The 18,313-nt window shown below is 44.9% G+C and overlaps 2 protein-coding genes across 6 annotated transcripts in view; both read left to right on the forward strand.

The window, feature by feature from the left end:
• Positions 1 to 18,313, forward strand: part of syt11a (synaptotagmin XIa) — a 201,391-nt gene that overhangs the window by 147,819 nt on the left and 35,259 nt on the right. The gene's annotated exons all lie outside the window — the stretch shown is intronic.
• Positions 7,002 to 18,313, forward strand: part of sema4ab (sema domain, immunoglobulin domain (Ig), transmembrane domain (TM) and short cytoplasmic domain, (semaphorin) 4Ab) — a 46,571-nt gene continuing 35,259 nt past the window's right edge. Inside the window, exon 1 of one of the 5 annotated variants that reach the window (XM_053684070.1) lies at positions 7,002 to 7,270. The gene's annotated coding sequence lies outside the window, so the exon portion shown is untranslated. The other 4 variants (XM_053684072.1, XM_053684073.1, XM_053684069.1 and 1 more) reach the window with 4 other exon arrangements.

Genomic DNA, 18,313 nt, shown 5'->3' on the forward strand with positions numbered 1-18,313 from the left:
TAGATACATAGGAGCTCTGCATACATACTGGATTCTCAGGGGTTGCTCAGATGGCAGCATGCATATATTTCTATACCGTATTCATTGGATAAGTTCACACTGGGTTCACTGTTTTTATTTTCCTTTTTCCGGTTTCCTTCTAAAAAAAGAGAAAGAAGTGGTTATTACGCTAGCTTCAGATTTATTAAGCTATTTAATGACTAATTGACAGTTATTACCCTAATGTACGTATGAAACATTCTTTAATGCTTTTACAAAACTCTTGCATTTAAAAAAAAGTAAAAGAAGTACATTAGCAGCCTTGGAGACTCGTTAACGCCAGTGTTAATTAAAACGCTGCTTAAAATAGTTTCATAGTATAGTTGTGTAATGATTAAATGAATGACGGGTCTTTTGTCTTGAATCGTGTTTAATGTGTTTATTAGATATTAAATACAATCTTAACTGTATTTAGGTGTATATAAGATTATTAAGTTACGGTATATATATATATATATATATATATATATATTTATATATATATATATATGTATATATATAGTTTACTTGCATTAAATAATCTTTAACATAGATAATAATAACGAATATATTAGGTAAATTTGACAAAGCATTCTGGTAGGTATAAAATGGAGCTACTCGGCCCAATTTGTATATATTATGTGCGTGAATCAAATATAACAATTTTACCTTACATTAAAAAGCATTAACAGAAACAACAGCCGGTGTTAATATATTTTGCTTGTGAACGTATTTAAAAAAATTTTTTTGGGATAAAGAGTATTTTTGTCACAACGCATGTCACGAATGTTCCCCAGGGTGTTTATATCCGTGTCTGTGGCTGCAGAGAAACAGCTCAGCGCTGCAGTGTTTGGTCTAAACCACACGCAGGCCGTAAACACCGACGCAGGCGAGGCTGCGAGCGAGAGCAGGGCGGAATGACCTATAATACGCGACGCCCACGCTGTTTGCTCTTCCTGTATATCGTCCCTTTATGATAACATCAATGTGACCTTTGTGAGCCGTGGCGAGGAAGTGTGTGCAGTCGTCGCTGCTGCGCCGCAACAGTGTCGAATTAACACACGACACTTCTAACATATAGCTCTGGAGAACGGTCGCCGGTGCAACTCTCAGTGCTACACTCAGACCTTCAGCGTCGCAGTGAAGTAGTTCAATTGGCACTCGCGTTAAAAAGTTCACAAAGACATGTTAAGCTTTAACCGGTGATGCCACACGTAACGATGTTCATCCCATCCGAAATCTTTTCTGTACACACACGTACACAGAGTAAATATTTGACTCAAATATCACACAGACTGTCGACTGCAGTAGTCTACACGAAGAAAGCACACTCTCACTAACATCTGTAGCATTATCAGTGCGGCCATTTTGAACAACAGGGTTTACTTTTCCTCGTTTTAATTGATTTATTCATTTTCATATGATTCATTTACATGTGATTCATTTACATGTGATTCATTTTCATGTGATTCATTTACCTTTTCTCTTCTCTACTTTTCCTTACTGCAGTTTGGTAGGAGACGTTTACGTCTCCTAGCTTATGTGTCCTAATGTTTGGAGGCAGGTTATCGCCCGAAGATTCCGCTTTGTAAATACAGACTATTTACTGAGTACATGAGTATGCAAGCGCAGGAAGATCTGGGTGTGTATTTGCAGAAAAGATACTGGCTGACTTTTAGCTGGATTAGCCTCATCACTCTGGTGCAAGATTAAAGAAGGAAAGGGGAGTCCTACAGTATCTAGTATTAGCATGATGTCGCCTTGTGCATTTTTTTGTTTTGCATCTGTATTTCTGCAGGTTTAATCTTTGCTGGGTTGGAGACGTGTTTCCAGGACAGCGTTAATCCTCAAATCCTCTTTTCTCCTCTTGTGGATCCTCTTACTGCAGCTACTTTGTCCTAACCAGTGTGCAGCTTGGGAGAAACTTGAAAGACAGACTAGATTGTATTATTATAATAAATCAGACTGGAAGCTGTATGCGTGCAGCTTTATTATTATTATTATTACCATTATCATTAGGTTTTTTGCTTTTTTTAAAATTTAAAATATGGATGGACTTTGAAGAAGCTGATAAGTTCAACTGTGCACGGGTTTATCTTAGCAGCAGCGGAGAGCTGGATACAGTGAGGACATTGTCCTTGATTACTGTTTAAACGTACTGACTGGCTGAAATAGGTAAGTTACCATTATAATGAATTTTAATACAGTAATCATACACTATGTATAAATTGGTGTACATGTTTAGCAATGTTAGCCAAGGTGATTGGGTTTGTGTGTGTGAGTGTGTGTGTGCACGCAAGACTCACTAATTAGATTTTTGTTAGGTGGCACAGTTACAATCCTGAGCTCGGGTTACTGTGTGTGTCCATGTGGGGTTCCTCTGGGTTTCCTCACACCTCCAGTAGGTGGATTGGCTACAGTAAGGTGTCCTGTGATGGACCGGTGTCTCATCCTCGGTGTATTTCCGTGATACTCTCCGGATCCGCAGCAATCCTGAATGATTCTGGGGATTAATCTGCAGAATATCAAGCACACACTGCATGACTTCAGTAAGGAATAAAACATGCTGCTAGATGAAACTAATCAACAACGTGGTGGCCTGACGCAGCTGAGTTACCGAGTTACAAAAATTCACCAATCACTTCAATTCTGCATTTATTAACGAACGACATGTCGTGCTTTATTAACTCTTTATAGTTACATCTAATGTTGTATCCGTACAGAAAGCATCATCATAGCAATGGTCACACCTTTTTCTTTGTTATATTGTAACAAACCATGACAGAAATTCTAATGGTTTCCACTACAAATACCATTACAAACCATCAGCGAACCATTAAAACCTTTACCATTACACGCTCTTAATGGTATCCCCTAGACATAACATGCCACCAATAGAAACCAACAAATTACCATTACAGAACCACAGGGCCCACTACACTTTCCATTAAAACCCAATACAATTCTCATTATAACCATTAAAACTATTGCACATTTTCAGAGGGTTTCTATTTATTTATTTATTTATTGATTTATTTATTTAGTTTTCAGCAGGGCTTAACATTTAATTTATTTATTATTAGACTTAGATTATGTGGAACGTCGACTGTAAGCGCAGGTGTAAGTCGTTACTATAGCATATTAAATAAAAATACAAATGAGTTGCAGCTGCATGATTGTCAGAGCTGCTGTAATAGAAAACAAATCAACATCTTCTGACCAATCAGAGTCGAGAAACTCAGCAATGTTGAATCAAAACAGGTTATAAAATAGATCCATTATATTTCAGATTGCTTCCTAGGTGTCTAATATAGCACCGTTTAGGTGACTCGGCTGTATTTAAACACTTCCACTAGATGTCACTAGTGCACAGGATATACATTTTCACCAGAAGGTGCTCTTATACACCAGCTGCAGTTTATCCTGTGTGAGGAAGTCTGCTAATTGTAGCTTGGTAACCGTTAGCCAGCCAGCAGGTTATATCCTACATGAAGTGTTAAACCAAGTGTAAACATCACACACACGACCTAGGAGAGTAGTTTAAAAAGCAAACAAACACCACAGTGTAATTCAACTTCATTCCCAAAAGTCTTTGATAGAAGACTTTCTAGGTAGTTTGATAGAAGTAAATGTTTTGTAGTTTTATATTTTTTCCCTCAGTACACAGTTGCTAAGGTGTTCAAAAGCATTAGCATACTAGCGTCCAGTACGTCACAAAGCTTGTACTGGAACAAAAGTCTTAAACAGTAATATATATATTTTTTACAACATGGTGCTAAATTACAGCATGGTACCTCACACCGGATAGAAACGGCTCATTTTAACAGCTGAAATGTACACAATAAAACATTATTTGCTCCTACTTTTGGACTACTTTTGGTTTCATTCTCTCGGTGTGTCCACCATTTTGAAAATGTCACCCTCCGCCCCTTTTGCTATGTGGTACTACGTATTTGAGAATTTATAGGACAGTATATTACATTTTCACGTGTAGACTACGTGCAGTACATTTCAGTACAGTCTTCTGGACGATCACCCCGATCCACCTTGCTGAAAACAAAACAAAACAACAGAAACCCAAATTAAATTTGTAATGGCTTTAATGGTTATAACAGGAATTGAATTGGTTTGAATGGAAACTGTAATGGTCTCTGCGGGTCTCTACTGGTAATCTGTTGCCTTTTATTGGTGGCATGTTATGTCTAGTGGATACCATTGAGGACCAGTAATTGTAATGGTTTTAATGGTTAACAGCTGATGGTGTGTAATGGAATTTATAGTTGAAACCATTAGAGTTTCTGTGATGGTTTCTATTGTTTTGGGGTTTTTCCAGCGTAGTTACCGTTCCAGAGACGTGTTCATTACTTCACCGGGTCACTTTTCATCCATAGACTGTTCGTTTTACTTTACAGTCACAGAGCTGTAGTGAGACGTAATGCACTATCATATCCGCGTCACACCTATATACACTTTTTATTCCCAGAAATCCATTTATTGTTACTCAGAACTCCTGTGTTTGTCAAGACTTGCTATGAGACATTTCAAGTTACAAAATGTTCTCCCGTTGCTATGAGCTTTCAGGGTGTTCAAAATACATGATTGTTATATAGTCTTATAGGCTTATCTGCTGTATAATATATCAACGTCAATGTTCCATCTGGCTAATATCAGCTAATGGCTACATTCATTCATCAGCTGTCTGTAGTCAAAGTACACCTAAACTCAAAAGCATGATTTATTTATTTATTTTTTCAAGGATTCATTCGGATGACTTACTGTAGATCGTCCTCTGGGTTTAATTTGTCGCCACAGACACGATGGTTTCCGGATTACAGGATGAGGTGATCTAGAGAAACTTTTACGTGTAGAAGCTGCGTCCTTCAGCTAGTTAACTTAGCTGACGTTAGGCAGAGGAGAGAAATGTCGGTTGTCATGTTATACTCTGAGAGGTCGGGCTGCTGTTAAATAAATAAATAAATAAATAAACGCGATGTGGCGATGCAATACCGGGACTCGTTGCAGTCTGCTGTACTCGATTTCCCATCTCTGAATTTGATAAACATATTGAAAATCTACGTGGAAAGTGTCTTCGCGACGAGAAACGATGTGTTATTGGATAGGTCAGCTGTCTTTGCTCATAAAAAATGATCTTGACCAGCGTTAGTAAGTTGTTCAAACATCTTTTCGCATCTCCAAAGCTACATAATAAATCGATTCAAGTGAAACGGAGTACAAAACGATGATGCAAAGGGAATTTTACCATTTACAGTTGACGTGCGCCGCTATAGGGTTGTGACGTCATGCAGGGGGAACCGTATTGGTCGGGGTTGGGGGGGGGGGGGGCATTAGGACGATTCTAAGGGCATGATAAATGCATAATTTCAGTTAATTTAATAAACTGTTCAAATGTAGTTCTTTACAGGCTCTTATTAAATATGCAGTAATTGTTATGCTTATTGATAGTGATTGTTGGTACACGTGGCAATAAGAAATGATAATTATGGGGTGGGGGCTTGGGGCCTGTAGTACAGATTAGCCAGGGGGCCCAGAAACCCTAGCGGCGCCCCTGACGTCAGGTCTGGTCGGGTAAGATGGATGCGCCGAGGAATTCCGAGTTGAACGACCATTCTGTTGGACTTTTCAGTGTCTGAGACGTACAGCTATTACATCTGGCAGGAGGATACGAGGTTATTACACAGCGTGTCGCAAAAGTCTCCATACGAGGGGGAAATTACCGCTTGAGCAAGATGTTTTTACACTTATTTTATATTATGTATATTTTTTCAGATAGCCTTTAAGAACGCCTTTGACAAATAAGAATGTATTGAGATCATTCTCATGACCGGATCAGGAAGCCGTCGCAAGGCTGCGATGGACATGCGATTACATGCATAACTGCAGACGTGTTAACACGAGTTCATCATGAGTCGGAGAGATGACATAAACCATAAGGTTGTAATTAATGATAAATAAAATAAAACAAGAAAAAAAAAATCCAACAATCACATTGCAAGAGAATTTCTTTAATATTGTTGTACAGCTAGGCTTTAAAAAGGAATAAATCCATCTATCTTCTATGCCGTTGATCCATCAGGATCGTGGGATAACCTGGAGCCTATCCCAGGGAGCATGGGGCACAAGGCGGGGTACACCCTGGACAGGGTGCCAGTTTATCGCAGGGCACAATCACATACACACTCACACACCCATTCATACACTACGGACACTTTAGACACGCCAATCAGCCTACCGTGCATGTGTTTGGACTGGGGGAGGAAACCGGAGTACCCGGAGGAAACCCCCACAGCACGGGGAGAACATGCAAACTCCACACACACAGGGGGCAGCGGCGGGAATCGAACCCCCGACCCTGGAGGTGTGAGTCGCAATCAAAATACCGTGATTAAAAAATTGGACACGACTTTATTTATTTGAGTCACAAAATTCAATAATGAAACAAATATTTTTGCATAATTATTATTATTATTTTTATTATTATTATTATTATTATTTTATTTTATTTTTTTCCCCAATCCACAAAATTCACAGGTGTGTTCAGCTTAAATCTTTCCAATACACATCACTACATACACCCTCTGCAGGGTTTGATTCATTGATTTATTTATTTATTTATTTGATTCCCAGACATTTTCAATTCAATTTGCTTTGGCATGACAAACTATTGTATATATATGCAATAATAATAATAATACTAATACTACTACCACCACCACTACTACTACTATTATTAATAATAATAATGAACAAGGGGCAAAAAAGAAATAAAAAAAAAACTATATAGAAATACAAGGAACACACATATCAAATAAATCATCATCATCAATGACAATAATGATATACTTTAGATAGTATTCGTTGTATTGATCAGGGCGATGACGTAACGGGTTTCAGCTCCACCGTAGTGCACTACACCTAGTGTTCTCCCTAGCTAGGGCTCGCGGATTGGGACACGTCCCCTCGTGCTCTGTGTATCCCCGCATAACAGCGTGTGCGCGAGAGGCGACGTGACCGCGTTACGACTACGAGAAAAGCACCGAAAGCCACATAAAATGGCGAGGACTGGATGTTCTCGCTGTGCATAGGTGCAGGTAGAGGCGGTGTGCTTCAGACGGCTTTTTAGCTTTTTTTTTTTTTACGTTAGCGTTTCTGCAACGTGCGCGCGAGATAAAGGAGGAGTAACGTTATAAAAACTCTGGACGTGAAAACACGGCGCGGAGCAACGCATGGACGTGTGAGTGCAGAAAATACAACGTTACACGTGATTAAATACACGGCTCCTAATGCAGAAGAGAACAGAGACAAGGCTGTGTAGTGGGGTTTAAAACCAGAAGCGGAGGGTTTTCTGCTCGCGTATGTGTTGACACTACAGCGCGTGCAGGAGCGCGAGCATTTCACGCACAATCAAACACCTGATGAAAACATTAGCTCACTAGCAGCTAGCGTCTGTCTGTCTGAGATTGTAAGGATAAATAACAAGCTGTGTGTGAGTTTTTGCTCAAACGCTGTTATTTATATGTGTGTGTGTGTGTGTGTGTGTTTATTTTTTGTGTTCATTAGTGCGGTTTTGTAACTGAACTGGAATCTCGACTCTGATTGGTCAGAAGGAATATCATTAGCTCGGAAAGTAGTTCCGACTGCCAGGCAAATCACAGGGTTTATATATTAATGCGTGTGTCCTGATTGGTGGTACTATAGTCCAGGGCTCTCCAGCCTTAAATTTGTTTGTTTGTTTGTTTTATTTTTATAGAACGGACAGTTTTCTTGACATGGTATTGTTAAAAATGATGTCTCCATAGCGACTGCATCAAACTAAAATGCAATATTTCAACGAGGGCTTCATCGACTCATTAGCCAGTTTATTCGTGTAGTTTTCCTGCAAAAAAAAAAAGAAGCACAAACTCTGCATCGATTGTTGTTTTTTTTTTAAAAAAGCTGCAGAAAAACCAACTGTTTTTGTCCTCAACAATCACACAAAAACCCTCCTGTACGCACTGTATAGTAACAACGTGCCAAAAAAAAAAAAGTGTGAAATTGTTATGGTGATTTTTTTTTGTTTGTTTGTTTGTTTGTTTGTTTAGCATTTCTGGAAGGAGTCTCCAGCGTCAGCGCTTTGTAACAGGGAGAAATCTGTAGCGTTAGGTCACGGTGAAGTTTTCAGGAAGGAGGCGTTTGTCTGTCTTTGCAGTGTTTTTTCTTTCCCGCTCTTATTAACTTCAGAAGAGGGGAAAGAGAAGAGAGACCGGCGATGGAACGAGGGAAGGAGTCTCCCGTGTCTCGGGAAAAGTCCTCTCTTAGGACGGAGGATTTCACACGTTCAAGTTTCACAGTAACATAACAAGCAGCCTTTTCTTTATTTCTTTATTTCTTTTTAAAATCTGATTAACTACGAGAGAGGGAGAGGAAAAAAACGAGAGTCTTTATATCTGTTATTATGCTACAGCCGATAACAGGAACTAACTTGTTCTGATGATAATCCTAATGTTTGGGTTTTATTTGTTTACACTGTGCAAAGGTCACCTCTTTCCATTTCTGCAGAGACTTTCTCAGTATTTCGGTGTTCAAGTGACGCAGGAAGTGTTCCGTTTGTAGTCTGGCTTGGCAGGGCTGGGGTTTGAACTCACGACCTTCCAACCAGTACGTCCTAACCGCTGAACCACCACTGCCCGGTGTTCTTCAATCGGATTGGTCAGAAAGTCTGCCGTTGCGATACGTTGCATAGCGTAATGGTTAATAAAAACGTGTTGTTGGTTAATAAATGATCTGCTTTGCGTTGGTCTGCACCTCCTCGTGGATTATTTTCCTGTCCCAGCATGCACCCAGCATGTTTTTTTTCACCGTATTAATAAACACATTGAAGAACTTCTAATTTGCATATTCATAGCTGTTTGTGAAGATAATACTCGGTCATTTTCCTGCTCCAACGCACCTGATTCAGCTCGTTGCGTCATGCCCGGGTTCGTAAATGTGTTGGGACAGGAATTTTCCTTTATCTACTGTACCTACACCCCCTCACGCCAGCCACTCACCGCATGGACGTGTTTACTGATTACTAAGAAGGATCTCAGACAAGGTGGAGCTGGCCGTGTGTGACGGAGCGTAAGAATTTGTCAGCACCTACTCGAGTGGAGAGCATTAAAAGCTTATTTTCTGCCGCAGTGCTTCAGAGCAGGTCGTGGCGCCGAGGAGGAAATAAACCTTTCGTGAGGAGGAAGTACGGCGGTGAATAGAGCGCGGGACTGAGCTCGGGGGAGCGACAGAGCGGGTAAGTCGTGCTGTTCAGACACGGTGAACACCTGAAAAGGTGAAGGAGAGGTTTAAACCTTGAATTCTTTGCGCCTTTTGTTTAGTAGGTCAGTCCCATTGTGGTATAAATCTCTTTTTCAAGACGGACCTGCTCGACACCGGCTTACAGACGTCACCGTGACATCCAAACGACAATTAGCCTCCTGTACATCCTGCAGCTTTTAAAATGTCCGTCCGCAGATCAGCGCTTGGCGCAGATGCCAAACGTAGGCAGAGAACGCTTCAGGATGTGCGGGTGTAGGAAAACCCACAGCGACGGGACGCTGCGACGAAGCGGGGTTCGTCATTTTCCTATAACGGCGTGTTCCGAGATGATCCGTCACTCATCTGTGACGGCAAATTACCCATGATTTAAAAAAAAAAAAAAAAAAAGAAAAGCCCCGACTTTTATTAAAGAATAACACACTACAGTCAAAAGTTTGTGGACACCTGGCCGTCACGTCCACGTGGGGTTCTTCACCAAACTTTTACCAAAAAATTAGAAGCGCACCGTTGTGTAGGAAGTCTCTGTGCGCTGTAGCGTTAGAGCTAAGCGGTGCAAACCGGTACACAAAGCGAGCTCCACCAAGACGCGCTGTGTTAAGTGATAAGGTTGGAAGAAACCCCACTGAACACCTTTTGGGATGAACTGGAGCCTCCTCACATCATCATCAGCACCTGTCCTCATCCTCACTTACGCTCTTGAAGCTGAATGATCACAGATCCCCACAGCCACGCCCCGAAATCCCCACAGCCACGCCCCGAAATCCCCACAGCCACGCCCCGAAATCCCCACAGCCACGCCCCGGAATCCCCACAGCCACGCCCCGAAATCCCCACAGCCACGCCCCGGAATCCCCACAGCCACGCCCCGAAATCTATTGGAAAGCCTTCCCAGAAGAGCGAGTGCAGCGCGTTATAACAGCGAAGTGGGAATAAATCTGGAACGAGACGCTTCACGAGGACGTGTGTGTCCCGGCCACGTGCGCACAAAACTTCGGCAATAACGTTCCAGTAAAAGTGGAACGTTTTCCTGTTTAAATACGTAAATATTTGAACGTCAGATAGTTCGACAGGGAAATTTGGAGGTTCGGTGGGAATTGTTAGAGATCATCGCTGTGTGTGTGTGTGTGTGTGTGTGTGTGTGTGTGTGTGTGAGATGAGAAGAGACCCTCTGATGGATCCTGGGTGTTGTAACAGACCGAGCTGGTGATGTAGTAGTAGTAGTAGTAGTAGTAGTAGTACATGAGTATAACAGTGTAATGGGTGAGGAGATGAAGGAAGAAGTGAGCAGTGAGTGTGTTGCGTGTGTACACAGGATGTTGTGTGAAGACATTCTGAGTAAGTCTCGGTATGACCCAGCTGTGATCATTCTTGCGTGCATCTTCCCATTTCCTGCCCTGTTAGTCACGACCGAGAAACAGCCCACGATATTTCCTCATTAGTTCTCATTGCATGTGCTGTCAGAGTCTCCAGAGCATTCTGTCTGCACATGTTTTCTTTTGGATCTCGTTCCACGTGTACAGCGTCTTGCTTTGGTTCTCGGACTCGTTTAAAGTGCAGCTGAAGTCGGGATACGTCCCAAACCTCAGGACCCTGCCCTCTTGTCGTACACCCCCCCCCCCACCCCCCCTTCATTACTCACACTGAAACATCCAGTGGTAGTGAAGCCTTGCATGCTAGTGTGAAATGGAGAGATATTTGTCAGTGCACAGATTATTTTTCTTGCAGCCCCTCCCTTCCCAAGGCATTTTCTTTCCTCTCTCGACCCTCAAATGCTCTCTCTCTCTCTCTCTCTCTCTCTCTCTCTCTCTCTCTCTCTCTCTCTCTCTCGTAGTTGACCTGTGAAATCTCAGTAGAGACTTGTGTAAAGGAGAAAACACTCCATATGGAGATGGCCCTGTTAGTGTGTTTTACATCATCTTCACATTTCCTTTGCCTGAAATCTTGGCTGTGTTCTAAACTGATCACACTAAACGCTAAACAGTGCTTTAGGCATTCGTCAAGAATGTCGATGGGGCTAAAAATTTGTATTCAGAAGGAGATACACACACACACACACACACACACACATATATAATATATAGTTGGTGTGAGGGTTTGGACGGTGTGATTGGACGGTGTGAGGGGTTTAGTTAGTGTGAGGGATTTAGTTAGTGTGAGGGGTTTAGTTAGTGTGAGGGTCTGGACAGTGTGATTGGATGGTGTGAGGGGTTTAGTTAGTGTGAGGGTCTGGACAGTGTGATTGGACGGTGTGAGGGGATTAGTTGGTGTGAGGGTCTGGACTGTGTGAGGGGTTTAGTTAGTGTGAGGGTCTGGACAGTGTGATTGGACGGTGTGAGGGGTTTAGTTAGTGTGAGGGTCTGGACAGTGTGATTGGACGGTGTGAGGGGATTAGTTGGTGTGAGGGTGTGGACGGTGTGAGGGGATAAGTTAGTGTGAGGGTCTGGACAGTGTGATTGGATGGTGTGAGGGGTTTAGTTAGTGTGAGGGTCTGGACAGTGTGATTGGACGGCGTGAGGGGATTAGTTGGTGTGAGGGTCTGGACAGTGTGATTGGACGGTGTGAGGGGATAAGTTAGTGTGAGGGTCTGGACAGTGTGATTGGATGGTGTGAGGGGATTAGTTAGTGTGAGGGTCTGGACAGTGTGATTGGACCTTGTGAGGGGATTAGTTGGTGTGAGGGTGTGGACGGTGTGATTGGACGGCGTGAGGGGATTAGTTGGTGTGAGGGTCTGGACAGTGTGATTGGACGGCGTGAGGGGATTAGTTGGTGTGAGGGTCTGGACAGTGTGATTGGACGGTGTGAGGGGTTTAGTTAGTGTGAGGGTCTGGACAGTGTGATTGGATGGTGTGAGGGGATTAGTTGGTGTGAGGGTGTGGACGGTGTGATTGGACGGCGTGAGGGGATTAGTTAGTGTGAGGGTCTGGACAGTGTGATTGGACGGTGTGAGGGGATTAGTTGGTGTGAGGGTGTGGACGGTGTGAGGGGATAAGTTAGTGTGAGGGTCTGGACAGTGTGATTGGATGGTGTGAGGGGATTAGTTGGTGTGAGGGTGTGGACGGTGTGATTGGACGGCGTGAGGGGATTAGTTAGTGTGAGGGTCTGGTCTCTGTGAGGGGTTTAATAATTTGGTAAAGGAAAAGGTGGAATGTTAAGACCGTTCTTGTTTTGCACCTTATGAAAGAGAAGACGTGTCTGTAAACTGTGTGTAGCAGCGTATCTGCGTAACGGTTACGGGTTTGTTTACCGCAGTATGTCACCGTGCTGTAATTCACCCTGTCAGTGTTTCATGCACACGGAAGGCGCGCTGGAAGACGAGCTGCGCCTCAGAGTGAAAACGCCCGCCACGCCCGATGTTTACTAACGGCTCGCTCTACCCTCAGGTTTCGCACGGATTAAAGTCTCAAACCAGAACCTCTTCCCCGACCAGAACCCGGACCAGTGCTGTAGAAGTTCCCGTAATCCGGCGGGTTGTTGCGTCGACCTTTCAGTGAACTGGGATTACACCGTGCTTTAACGGCTGCGTATAAAAGTCCGAGTCCACTCCGCACCTCGTTCCCTCAGTGATGCGAGATAAATACAGCTTTGTGTAGATCTGTTTGTTCAGAATGCTTGTCCCCACACGCTCCACGCAGAGGGGGGAACCGACTCCATCACGGGTTTAGCTGGAAGGAGACGACGGTTAGCGCCGGGTGTGTAGATGTGGAACTGGCTGATTGCCTAGAGCTTTGTGACGGAGCAGAAACGATCGACGAGGCGAGACGAGACGAGCAGGCCCGCTATCACGAAATCCTTCCCGTCTCTCCGAGCCCATGCACAGTTTAGATCGGGGGCGTTCAGGTGAAATTCCTGACCAGAGGTCCGGCTGCGGGAAAGCTCCCGCTAAGAAAACGGTCCGAATGAGCGAGTAACCCGGCTGCACCGTTCGAGTCGCCGTTCACGTTCAACCGTCAATTCTCGTTTCTTTCCATTTATTCTGCGGGAACACGCCGTCTTTTCTCGATGAGCTGCCTTCAGCGAGATCGTTTACATAAATGCATGCGATCGCCCGCAACATGTTTTCGAAACCTGGAGTTGCTGAACTAGTCTGTCTTTATTTATTTATTTATTTATTTATTTATTTATTTCCCAATTTGTTTATCAGTTCTGCGACAGGAATTTTTTTTCAGTATTTCCCGAGCTACATCTGGCCCATCGGTTAACGAGCCTGATTTCCACCCCGCATCAGAGACGTACCGATGTATCGGACCATGATTATCGTCCGATATCGCTCTGAATAACTGGTCCTGGCTGAGAGATTTAGCACCGGCGCAGCTCTACCCTGCATTCGGAGCCACGGCCTCTGCGGTGAGCAGCAGAACGGTTGCAGAGGTCTCAGGTTCACATTTTCGCTTTAAAGGAAATGACGACAGGAAGTGAAGAAGGCAGGAGAAGTGAGAGGTGTCGACAGGCCCCTTTTCAAGAAAGTCACGGCCCCTGAGCCGTCCTGCTGTGTGAACGCACGCTCTGTGTGCGTGTCTCGGTCTGCGTTCGTGTCTGGTGACTCGGTATGGGGAAACGAGTCCTCGTAGGTGTGTGTTCGTGTAAATGCGGAGTGCGCGCGGATGGAATTGAAAAACGATGTCGCGTGTGTCTGAACGTTGACCGGGAGGACGTTTTAGATTTCGTCACCGTATGACCGTAAACCTTATTAACGCTCCGGACTCTGCATTTTCCAGCCACGTTCGACGTCACGTTAACGTGAAATCCGACGTGGAGATGCTGGGGCGGACGTCGGACTCGACGACGCGTCCGTGCTCGGGCGGTCGGCGATCCGCTGGATGACGAGCTCGCGGCGGAAGCTGAAGGACTAAAGCTGTGCCGCATCACCAATAAAAACACCCCCCCAAGACCTGCCGCTCCGGAGACGCTCCGACCCAGACGTCTAGCCGTCACAATCCGATCCTCGTCAAAGTCTCTCGGATCCTTCCGCTTGCGCGTTTTTCCCGCGTCCAACACGTCAACCTCGAGAACTGACCGTTCACTCTCTGCCTAATAAATCAATCCCGCCCCTCCACAGGCGCCGCGGTAACGAGATCATCGACGACATTCACTTCACCGTCATGAAGAAATATTTGCTTCCGCTGTCCAAAAGAGAAATGAAAATAGCGAGCCATGCTTCTTACGTTTGTGGCATGTCGTCAGACGCCCTGATCCAGAGCGACGTACGCTTCTCTCATTCATGCACGTGAGCAGTTGAGGGTTAAGGGTCTCGCTCCGGGACCCAGACGGCGTCGCTTAGCAGTGCTGGGGCTTGACCTCCTGACCTCCTGACCTCCTGATCAGTAACCCAGAGCCTTTAACCACTGAGCCAGCACTGTCCTTTTAATAAATAACTTTGTTTTTGTAAAATATTGCGATTTTTTTTTTTTTCTTCCTTTCTGACCGAGTAACTGAACTCTCACGTTGGTGTCATGTCTCATTTTTAAAAAAATTTTTATTTTAAAAATGTTATTTTTTAAAAGTCACGAACTCCGATTGAAGACGGAGAGAAGAATCCTTCTGAAAAACGAGGCTACGTGTCCTCGTGCGAAAGAACCAGAGCACGAAGCCCCGCGGGCCATCGCTTCAGTTATTTATTTATTTATTTATTTATTTAAAAACGCCAGAGGGACAACGTCTTCGGTCCGCTGCGCTTCCTGGAACTTTGAGCATTATGGGATGTCGAGAACACCCTGGAAAAACTCTTCAACTCGGCGACATCTGTCCGCCTCCAGACTTTCTCAGCAGCACAAACATGTGGCCTGCGTCGACAGACTCCTCCAGAATGTTGTGTTTCGGTCGCCCGAGGACACGTTCGGATCGTTAGGCATTTCAGGACGAAGGCAGATTTATAGCTGTTTCGCGGTTTTCGTCCCCAGGCGCCGCGCTGGAGTTTGGGAGTCGTGAACGGTTCCTTTGTACCGGGCGGAGGGGAAAAGGCTGCCGTCACGCCGGAGTGTCATCGCTCGCCTCTGCTACGTGTCGCTGCACGTTCGTCTTATACGAGCGCGCTTCGGAAGACTCGCGTTAGAGCAGGGACAGTAGGAAAGATTCATGGTACAGCGACCAGACCCCGACGGGTTTTTATTACGACGATGCATTGTAACCTTATTATTTCATAAATAAATCAACCCCCCCGACGTTCTAAACACACGGTGTGATACCTCGGTGTGAGCTCTCAGGAGATTGACGTTCAGCCCGGACGCTCGGGGTCGACCGTTCCTTAATCGCACGGCTGTTCGTCAACACGGGATAAACGTGTAAACTTTACACGGGTGTTTGTTATATTTAACACGCCATTATCTTTAGAATTCTACGCCGTTGTTTATCATCGTGAGATGATACCATGAGATCATCGTGAGGCGATAAACAAGCACACTCCGGCGTACGCTGGAACACTGACGCGCCTCGTGCCCTTGAGTCTCCGTCTTCCCCGAGAGCTTTATACGCCACGGTACCCGTGGGTAAGACGGAGCAGAGCGCTACAGGCTTTATGGAGTCTCGGCGTGAGCAGAAATCAACAGGAAGAGCTGGGGGATTAAAAGCCTTCGGTCCTAGTCAGTCCTGATCGGAGTGATTTTCCTGTTTCCTTGTAAACACACCTAAACCTGATATATGAGCGAGAGAGAATCTGGATGCTCCGGTATTTTATAGACTCACACACACACACACACACACACGTGATGTTTCTACAGACTCGCCCCCCCCCTCCCAATCTTCCTGGCCGTACTCCTCACACGGGTAGGGTTTAGTGTGTGTGTGAGGACTGATGAGAGGTGTACAGCTGTGATTACTGTACCGGTTTGTGCATGTTTGTTAAAGGTATAATCCGCTTGTAGCACCTTGTCCTGTCCGGGCGGATCACAGCACCGGAGTGTCGCGCAGGACGGACGTGCGCAGGCTCGCGCGCGCTCGCTACGGTCACAGACGCGAGGCGTTTCACCCCGGAGAGACGCGATCGCAGTTAATCATCTCGAGCATGGAGTCCAGGCTTCCTGAAACCCGCCGATGAGGTCGTCATCCCGAAGAGCTTCTTCTGCACAGTTTGTGATACGGTAAACCCGAAGTACGAGGGGTTGGCAGAACGGTGACGAACGGTCCGGCGACGTTTTCGCGCCGGTTGAGCGTTTTGATGGCGGTTAAAAGTTGACGCGTGGCGTTTACTCGGGGTGCAGTAAGAACAAAAGCACTTTGAAGCAGGGACGACGAACGCGATGCTAAACTGCTAAACACTTAGGGGTGTGCTTTTTATCGGAAACTCAACGAAGCGGAGTCATTTCCTGTACGTGTTCATCTTGTAGGTGCTAGCAAGGCGGTCTGCGCTTTTTATCCGCTTGTAGTTTCGCTTAACGTTGTGGAGCAGGATCACTTGAAGCAGTCCTTCGTGCACCAGCCTTGAAGTAACAACAACAACAACGCGGCCTGTCCCGGTACTGACGACGCGTGAAATGTAAACTCCTGGAGGTTCTGGGATTAGAAAGCGCCGACACTGGAGACTCCTTCCGTGAGCGGGAAACGAGCAACTCCTTACGGAACGCGAGTTAGCCGTGTTAACGGTGACGCGGTGTTCTTTACGCCGCAGAACGTTTATCTTATCGTCTGCTGTTAGTCTTGGATCGTGTAGCGTCTTGCCGTGAGCGAGTCGTCACTATAGAAACGATAACGATAATCAGAACGAGCGTGTCTTTAATATAACCCGTGCGCCAGAGCTGCTGTTATAGGACGTGATTCGGCGCCTTCTGACCAATCAGAATTGAGAATTCAGCAGCGCTGTGGAATAAGGGGTTGTGTTTTACTTTGTCATGTATGACTCGCAGTAAAAGTACATCTACTCTGTCCTGAACGATTCGGTCTGAATGTAGAATGAAATCTAAACGGAGCTGTGTGTGTGTGTGTGTGTGTGTGTGTGTGTGTGTGTGTGTGTGTGTGTGTGTGTTGGCTGCATGAGATCACTAATGGGAATATTCCACTTTTGCAGTGTACACACGCTGTCACAGGACTCACCGACTTTAGTCTTGTGATTCGAAGTGATTCACGTGTCAGATTCAGAAAGTGATTCGTGAGTCATTTGATGAGACGGCTGTCCATCTGTACAAACCCTGGGATTCTTGTTGATCTGACAGTATTGCGTCATCGAGCAAATGGAGCAATGCCTTTTAAGAGAAGAGATTTATTTACAATTAATCATGAGTCAGATATCTGTTCTCCAGCATACCATAATAATATCATCGCACGCAACATTCTGCCAGTCTTCTGGGATCTAGGCAATCCACCTACCAGCGTGTGTGTGTGTGTGTGTGTGTGTGTGTGGGAGAACCCAGATGTTCCACGCAGACGGTAACCTCAGGATGCTCGATTCTGATTGGTCAGAAGGTGTTGATTTTGTTTTCTCTAACTGCAGACACAAGGCAGGTTTATATTCCAGCGCCCGTTCTACTACTTTATCGTTTCTATAGTAACGGCTTGGAGAGGAATTCCGCACGCCGGATGCTTGCTTAAAAGCTAAAATGAATAAATAAACGTAATTGTAATCGCTGATGTAGTGCAGTTTTCTTTTAAGCAGGTGTTTTGTTTGACATTTTCTGGAAGGAGTCTCCAGTGTCGGCACTTCGTAACGTGAACTTGAGCAGTGGCTCGGTCACGTTTTCCTTCAGGGGACGGTGCTCCTACGACTCCACGCGTTTTCCAGACGACCCCCGACGTCAAATGTATCGTGCATATCGACTAAATTTACATAAAAAAAAAAAAAATTCCCCGACATAGTTTGTCACGGCACCCTTTTTGAATACTTTCAAAAGTTTGTGCACCCTACACAAACACTAACGCTGTACAGCGTCGGCTGCACGAGGATGGAGTCGACGGTCCAGAAACATCTAGAGCTTTTCGTTTGAGAAAATCTGTCCGTGTTCTTTTGCGCTACACTTTACGCAGACCGACGAGGGCGGTCGAGGCGGAGGGAATTATTCAT

The sequence above is a fragment of the Ictalurus punctatus genome, chromosome 12 (assembly GCF_001660625.3).
Source record: "Ictalurus punctatus breed USDA103 chromosome 12, Coco_2.0, whole genome shotgun sequence".
Taxonomy (NCBI): domain Eukaryota; kingdom Metazoa; phylum Chordata; class Actinopteri; order Siluriformes; family Ictaluridae; genus Ictalurus; species Ictalurus punctatus.